This window comes from Chenopodium album, chromosome 22, assembly GCF_948465745.1.
Source record: "Chenopodium album chromosome 22, dcCheAlbu1.1, whole genome shotgun sequence".
Taxonomy (NCBI): Eukaryota; Viridiplantae; Streptophyta; class Magnoliopsida; order Caryophyllales; family Amaranthaceae; genus Chenopodium; species Chenopodium album.
In genome coordinates this window covers 25343321-25352876 of record NC_137855.1, presented here as the reverse complement: position 1 = coordinate 25352876, position 9556 = coordinate 25343321, and positions in this window count along the sequence as shown.

Below are 9556 nucleotides of genomic sequence, written 5' to 3'. Positions count from 1 at the left end.
CACATTTACTACTTCATAAAAAATGTTGGTATATGACAACTTCACTCAACAATTCGATCTACAACCTCAAGTTTTCAATCAACAATTTTACAAGCTTAACTAACAATTTTAAAACTTCAAAATTTTAAAATTAAACCTTCTTGAAAGAGAGTGAGAAGAGAGAAATAAGCTTAGGGAGTATTTTTTTAATGAGAGTGAGGAGAGAGAAATAATCAAACCTTCTTGTATGAGAATAAGAGTGAAGAGAGAGAAATAAGTTTTGGGGGATAAAGTTAATACAGTAAAATAAGAACAAAGGGAAAGAAAAAAAAAAGGAGTGCTTCAACATTCATTGGGTTTCGAACCTTGAGTTGTTGTCTAAAAAGTTAAGACCTCAACTACCATGTTGTTGTGTATATACTAATATTCTATACACTGTTTAATATTTAATCTCTTTTTTCCTTTACAAAAAACCTTTGCGATTTTTTTCGAATCCAGTAAGGGTTCAGCTGAATCCATACTGGAAACCGCTACTACGTAAAGCCAACAATTTGTTGTGCCTATGGCAAACTTTCCTCACATCTTGTCAAAAAATAAATAAAAACAAACACATTTCCAACACAAATTACAATTGAATATAGCCTTTAGCCAATAGTCTTGCCTTAAATCTCTCAATTGAACCATTAACTTTAAATTTGACTTTGAAAACCCATTTACACCCTATAGCATCTTTCCTTTAGGCAAGACAACTAAATCTCATGTTTCATTCTTCTCCTGCAAGTTCTTTCTGCATAGCTTTAACCTAACAATGATCTTAAGAAGCTTCTAATAACTATTAGGCTCTGTAATATTAACTTTACAGGCTAGTCTAGATAGCAAACACTAGGAATGTCATGAAAAAGACCTATATTACGCAAGTGTTGTTAAATAACTGTTGGTGTGACATAGTCTTTCATCCAAGAAGGAGGTTTATGAGGCCTGGATGAAACTCTTGTTACATGATCAGGTTAAGAAGTAGGGGAATGAGTGTGATCAGGTTGGGAAAGAGATGCATTTGTGATGTGGTCAAGGTGACAAATAGGAGAACGATTGGGATCAAGTATGATTGGAGGAGGTGGTGGTGTTTGATGATTTTCAGGTTGTAGAATAAAGGTTCATGTAGGTTAGGAAATGTATGAAAGTCTAAAGGAGTGTGTATGAGAAGAAAAATGGATTTGGGTGTGGTTATAGTTAAGGGTGAGCAAACCGGGTACCGGGTCAAAATTTTAGGACCCGGACTTTGAATTGGTTGGAACCGGGTCCTAAAATTCGGTACCAGAATTGGAATTGGTTTGACTGGATCCTAAAATTTAGGAATTGGAGTTGGAACCTTACAGGCTAAAGTCGTATCACCTATTAAAAAATAATTACCTAAGTCCACTAGCTTATGTAGATAGGGAAGTAGGGTCGAATCCACAGGGAAACAAGTCTTTCGACTCCTAATTAATTATTATAATCTAAATTATCAAGTAACCAATATTTTTGTGATTATAAACTATGCTACGAAGAATATGAGTGAGGAGAATAAATAAGGGAGAAATCAATAATAATAAAGCCTAGGGCATAGGTTCACTAATAAACAATATTCCAGGATAAAACATAATAATCAATCATCAATGCATTAATTAATCAGACCATAAAGGGCTTTCGCTACGTATTACAATCACAGAGTTAATTTACCAGTATTAAATTTCATCTCTCGAATCTCGACCTAACCATTTATAAATTAATCTGCCTATTGAAACTAAGCCTAAACATCAATTCTCATCTCTCGAATCTCGAATCAATATTGCTAAACTCATACAATTAAACCTGGCCAAATCTAATTGCATAGTATTTAAACAATCAATAGGAAATCAATTAAGCATTAACAATTAATAATCATATATTACCCCTTCATATTATTTATTAAATCCCCATAAACCCTAGAAAGAGAACTACTCAGACATGATTAAAGTTAAACAAAACAAAGTAATTAAACAAGACATAAGGAATTGAAGGAATAAAAATACTGATATTAATAAAAGAGAAATCATACCGAATCGACGGAATTACAATGGAGTTTAGGAACAAGAGAAAATAAAAGTCTAGAGAGAGAAAGTCTAAGTAGAGAGAGAAGAAAATAATAATAGAGTGTAGAGAAGTAAAAAGAAGTGTCTAATCTTGCCTAATAAAAATACATTAATACTAAGCAAGAATCCTAAACTGAACAAAAAGCTGAATCAAAGAACAAAGCCTCGTATAATAAACGCGCCCGGTCGGGCGGGAGCTCGCCCAATCGGGCCCGCCTTTAGTTACTGAAGACCTTCTCACGCCCGGGCGGGCACGTGCTCCGGGCGCGTGCGATCTGGGGTAGCGTCGGGCGGGGGGCCACTTCATCTTGGGCACATAAATGGACTTCGATTGGGCCACTAGTCCTCGGCCCAATCGGATTTCCTCCTTGGGTTCTTGAACTCGGTCCATATGCCTCGGGATTTCCAATACCAAGCCCTTAATCACCGATTTGCTTCTTCCAACCGGTCTTGGGCTATCATGAGTGGTCGTGTTCTCCAACGCTCGTAGTTGCTCCTCAAAAATCTGGGAAAAAGCTCCAAATATGCAATTTCCTACAAAACTCAAACAAAACTACGAAAACACTGGAAAACACCAATTAGTAATAAAAGTGGCTCGAAAGAGCCAAAAACACTACTAATTACGACCAAGGGACGGGGGTAAACCTCTATATAAAATGAACATATCAGAACCACCGGGTACCGGTTCCGATTCCGGGTACCCACTTATGTATGTAATTGTTAAAATATAATACAAATTATAATTCTTATTATAGTTAGTATCATTATTAGCGTTTAATACTTATTATATTTATATATACATTAAGCTATTTGTATTCATGTTAGGTATTAATAATACTGTTTTATTTTACAAATTAGATACATTTAACATATTTTTATTATTTAAAATTTATTTAGTTTAGGATATATTGGGTAACCGGGTACCCAATCGGTTCCGGTTCTAAAAAGTTGAGAATTGGAATTGGTTATCACCGAGTCCTTAATTTGTTACCCGGTATTGGAACCACCGGGTCCAATCTTGGTTCCGGACCCGCCGGTTCCTAACCAGTTCCGGTTCCAATTCCGGGTACCCTGAATTTTTGCTCACCCCTAGTTATAGTGGATGGATTAAATAAAGGTAAGTGTTTCTCACAGAATTAAACATCTTTGGAGACGAATATTCTCTTAGTGGACAAATCCATGACCTTATATGCCTTCTAGTTAAGAGGATATCCACTAGTAGAAAATACTAAATGGCAAGCGGTTCAAACCCCTAATGGCAAGCCAATCTGAACCGCATGCGCTTGGGGGGCTTGCCATTGGCATTTTAAATAGAACCGCTTGCCATTTGTAGTGAAAGGGCAGCGGTTTTGGCGCCAAACCGTTGCCCATTACAGCTATAAAAAATAATTTTTTTTTTTGGTTTTTTTCACTTAAATTGATACACAAATAAATCATATGTAAAAACATTAATATTTTCATTAATTAATTGTTGTAATATTACATTTTCATCAAAAAAGATATTTAAAAAAAATTAATACAAGTAATAAAATTAGCCCTTCTACTGCCCATTCTCTATCCTTCACACCCCACTCTCTTAACCTCCACCACACCACACCAAAGCAAACCAAACTCCCCTGCTCCCTCACTTAATTTGTAGCCACGCCCAAGTCTCCAATCCACACCACACCTGCTGCACGTACCAATCCAACCACCACCGCAATAATCACCTCAATCAACCACCACCAATTGTAGCGGTAGTCGCAACACCAACAAAACCAAGCAGTAGCCCCTGAAACATTAAAAAAAAAAAATAATAAAATTACACTAATCCAAAAAAAAAATACCCTAATCCAAAAAAAAATTACGCTAATCCAAACAACCCAATACAACCACACATTACCATAAATTTTAAAAAAAAATCTCAAAAAAATTAAAAGAAAGAAAAAAGGAAAATGCTTGTAAATCCCCCAGAACCTCGATTTTGGCATGAAACTAGTGCTATAAAGGTCAAATTCGACCATGAAAACTCTAGATCGATCGAATTTGACCTAAAAACCTTGAAAACCCACACGCATGCACCAGCGCACCACCACCTACTAGTGTTCGATCGATTTTGGATTAGATTGGCTCATATTTGCTCGATTTTTGGGGGGGTTTTAGGTTCGAATAAATTAGGGTATTTGGTTTGTTGTTCCGAAAATGAGGGGATTTGTGACAGGCTAAAGTCGTATCACCTAATCAAAAGTAATTCCTAAAACCACTAACTAAAATAGATAGGGAAGTAGGGTCGAATCCACAGGGAAACAAGTCTTTTTATTCCTAATTAATTAATTATAATCTAAATTATTAAGTAACCAAATTGTTGTTATTTAAAGGAATTATACTACGAAGAATAAAAGTAGGGAGAAATACAAGTAGGAGGGAAACAATGAATAAAAGACCTAGGGCATAGATTCACCAATAAATAATATTCTAGGGTAAAACATAATAATCAATTCATCAATGTATCAGTTAATCAGATCATAAAGGGCTTTCGCTACGTATTACAATCACAGAGTTAATTTACAGGTATTAAATCTCATCTCTCGAATCTCAACCTAACCATTTATAAATTAGTCCGCCTATTGAAACTAAGCCTAGATATTAATTCTCATCTCTCGAATCTCGAATATATTGTTAAACTCATACAATTAAGCCAGCGGTAATCTAATTGCATAGCATTAAATCAATCAATAGGAAATTAATCTAAAAACATTAACAATCAACAATTATAAATTATCTCTTCATATTATTTATGGATCCCCATAACCCTAGAAAGAAAACTACTCGGACATAATTAAATATAAACTAAACAAAGCAATTAAACAAGACATGATAGAAGAAAATAAAATAAATAACTGAGATTAAACCAAGAGTTGTAGAGAGAGAAATAAGAGAGAAAATAATACTAAGAGTTTAATTAAGGGAGAGAGAGAAAAGTTAGAGAGAGAAAGAGAAAAGAAAAACTAAATTAAAAACTAAAAACTAATAATAAACAAAACTAAACTAAGACTAAAAACTATAAAAACTACCTACCCCTACGTATCACCACTCCTCCTTTTATAAAGAAGACTCAAATCCCAACCCCACTAAAATTCCTCAACAAAACCTAACAAACTATCAAAATAAAAGTTGCGAAAAACAACCCATTTAAATCTTCATAGGCTGCCATTAATTGGGACTTTAACAATGAAGCCCATTGATGAATCAAGTCAGCTCAACTCGCGGCAACAAGCTCGCTCGATCGGGCATTGGGCCGCCCGATCGGGCCCGGTCAGCTGGATCTACGAGCTGGGCTTCAATGCTTGGACTTGGTCTTTTAAAATTTATTAGACCAATTAAGTTTCTTCACTTGTATGGTCCGTATTTCGCATGGGAACTTTGGACCTCTTTTACTATATCGAGCCCTTAATCACCGAATTAAACTTTTCTAACTTGGCCTTGGGCTTAAAATACACGGTCATAAAATATGCTCCGTCTCCAATATCTTTGTAGTGGCTCAATAAGCTCGGGAATTGTTATAAATCTGCAAATTCCTACAAAATAATACCAACTCTACAAAAAACTAGAAAACGTATATTAGTAATAAAAATAGCTCCGTAGAGCTCAAATATGCATATAAATGACCGTGGGACGGGGAATAAAAATATATATAAAATAGACTTATCAAACTCCCCCAAGCCAAACCTTTGCTTGTCCCTAAGCAAAGCAATGAATAAATAAATCAATACTTCACCCCAAATACAATTAAAATCAATAAATATAATTCAAGGTAAATCTGACAAACATGTATCAAAGTCAACCAATCAAATCCATCTAACTACCAATCTTCCCTAACACTTGTCAAATAGAGCAAACCACAAGAGCATATAGAATTCAAGACTAGTGCTCACACACTCAACTCTCATTTATGTGTCGAGTAAAAGATGTACTCGATCGCTCTCCAACCAACCCCTTTAATGTGAACGATGCCCTCCCAAACTCACAACACTCGTGTGTTTAAAAAGACATACAATCAACCTAATAGTCGACTCGGAATATGTCTAGTCATAACTTGCATTGATAAGCAACACTTTCACATCTACACAACTCTATGCACAAGGTCGGAAGGTCTTTAAAGCTTGTAATGTAAGGCTAGGGTAAAGGGTAGGATAAATTTGGGGAATGAGAGAAAAGCTATGCATTAAGGGAGCCATATCCTAATAAAACCCATGATAAAAAATAAATGATGATCATACATCTCCAACATAACCAACATAACCAACTAACTCCAACAAGAATCCACCAAATACAACTCCAAACAATATCAAACAATCCCAACTCATACAATTTCACTCATAAAAATATGATAATATAGGACTAGAGTGAATAAACAAACCTTATTATTAAACTTGAAATATTTTTATTGAATCTCAAATTTTTCTTTCTTTTCTTTTGATCAACCTTCGTTTAGAACATTTGAACATATGACAATTTTTTCCTTTTTGCTCTTTTTTTTTTCTTTTTCATCACACTTTTTATTTTTCAAGAATATTCAACTTTTAAACTCATCAAAACAAAAATATGATCAAGAACAAATTACTTCTCAAAACCCACCCAAATTGTGCAAATAATGTGCACACTACAAACTCCCTTACCTCACTAACTAATAGCTCCCCCAAGCCAAGCTTGAGACTAGTAACCAATGGGGCAAATATGGCTTGTAATGTGGTTAATAAGCAATAAAAAGTCAAGACAACAACATGGGTAGCAAGAAGGGAACAAATGTATCTAAATCATCTTAAGGCTACCTAAAAGAATGAACGCCTTCGTCCTCCACATGTGCATAATAATGAGTCATGAAACACTACTCATAGTTGCAAACCAATACTCAAGTTCATTGACATACTAGGAACTAACACACATTCCTAACCAAATCAACTAGTCAAGCACTATATTCACGAGCAGTTGGACAAAATTGACGCATGTTTAGGTTCCAAGGCAATCAAACATCAAATCATGATCAACTAATCCACAATATTTATCATCAAAAACTAAGAATCAAAACAATTTCGAAAAATTTTAATCAAGGGGCACAGGGAAGCATGATTCATAATTCATTGGAATAAAACAAACTAAGAAAGCAAAAAAAAAAAAAAAAAAAAAAAAAAACTATACTAAGCACACCAAAAGAAAAAAAAATAAAATGAAATAAAAAGAGAGAGAGAGTGAAAGATATACCATACGAACACGAGAATCTCTCCCCAAGCTAAATTAGACAATGTCCTCATTGTCTTAAAGGGAAGCAAGTATTCAAGGTGACTTCTCATCATCATCATCACTACATTAATGTTACCAAAGCCTCGAGGATTTCAAAGCATCTCTTTGGAACAAATTTGGGCAAGAATGAAACAAAGTGTTAGTGGGATAACAACAAAAATTGAGTCAGGGGCATTATTCTGATCATAACTTTTGATCTATAAATGATAATGCAGTGATTCTAATTGCATTGGAAAGTAGACTTGAAGAGCTTTCCAACGATAGGTTACACACAAAAATCCAATAAGTAACGAGCAAGTTATGGCCTGTCAAAGTTGACAAATTCGGCAGACCGCTCTCGCGCCCGATCGGGCCGAGCTCTGCCCGACCGGGCCCGTGCTACTGATTTGACGGGGCAGCTTGTTGCTGCTAATTGCCCCAGGATTTCTTTAGCCCTTCGATCTTTTCTCAACTTTTCTAGTTATCTCTGCACAAAATCACACTCCCACAAATATAAGATATACTCTCCTCTACCTCTCTAAAACAAAACAAAAAGAGAACACACAAAAATAAATAAATAAAAAAATAAATAAATAAAAAGCAACAAAATACGCATTGCCTCCCACAAAGCGCTAGTTTATTAAGGTCCCGCTCGACCATACTCCTCCTCTCAATCAGAAGAATTCAATGCCTTGAGTAACATTTCATTAAGCATTATATAGGGCTTAATTGCAAGCACATTAATCCCTACAAAGAAAAGGTTAGGAGCATATAAAGAGAACTCAAGGTAGAAGGAAAAATCAAAAGAAAGAGATGAAAATACACCACAACCTTCTACTTCCTCTGGTAAAAATTTAGAATTAATAGAACGATCATGGAGGTAGTCATTGTCTTTATCATCCACTAATGACTTGAAAATTTTACTCTCACAAATAACCTCATCATTAACAAAGGAATTTTCAACCACCGCTTCTACAACTAATGATTTTTCAATCACCGATTCGTCAGCCAATGATTTTTCAACGACAAATTCTATAACGGGTTCTTCATCCTCAATAACAATCGTATTATTATAGTGTCCATAGACTTTTTCATCAAGAGCCTTCCAATAACTTTCATTAGCAACTAATCGTTTCCGAATAGGATCATATGTTAATGGAAAGACTCTAAAATCATCAGGAGCATGCACAAAAAACTCACTATAAGGGCATTCAGGATTTTCATGACAAAGACATTGACAACAACAATAGACAGGTGTGCTGCATAAAAATCATATAATTCTTGTAGTGTAAGCATGGATATTTTCAACTCATAAGGAATAAAAAAAAATTCAACGGGAGTCTAATTCAACGGGAGGAACCGTCCAATACACCTTAAAACGGTCAATTTACCCATTCCAAACTTGCACCGATTTCGTAAACTGAAGCCTACCATGACCATTTTTTACAACATGTAATGGTCATATATGGTTCCAAACGTCATTATATGACCCTAAGATGTATTCTCCTAAGGTCTCAAGACTTTTCGCCACCGGATCCTGTAACATAAAAAATTCCTCAAAAGGCGTGGATAATAACCTTCACTTTTGGAATTTTCTTACATTTTTTCGCCCGGAAATAAAAATTGCCGAGATGTTTACCATAGTACCTAATACCCTTTTTAAAATGATAGTGCGGAACCGTTCATCCTAGCATCTCAAGCTAAGCAAGTGTTCTTTGTAACTGACCCAGTCGATTCAAAATGGTCCATTGTGCTAGCTGGGAAAAGAAGAATCCTAGGCATTGGAGATGTTGAGGATGAGGAAGAATACGATGCGTTTGATGACTCAGCACCTTTCACTGTGCCTAAACCTATTGCATCAAATGACATAGACGACCAAACAAGTTATATGCGGTCAGACCACAACGAAGGAATGTTAGAATGAGGTACTACAACAATTAATTTGAATGAAAGTAGAATAAAAATGATCTATAAGTTAAGTTATTTTATTAATAGTTTTGGGAAAAATGAATGAAAGTGTTAACTTAGTTGCTAATTTTTTACAAGTTCTTGCCTATTTTATATGCTAACATGTACTAAACTTAGTTGCCTATTTTTACAAGTCAATTTGATGAAAATAGAATAAAAATGATCTATATGTGAACTTACTTGCCTATTTTATATGCTAACATGTAGTATGACCTATATGTCAACATTTTTATCTTTTA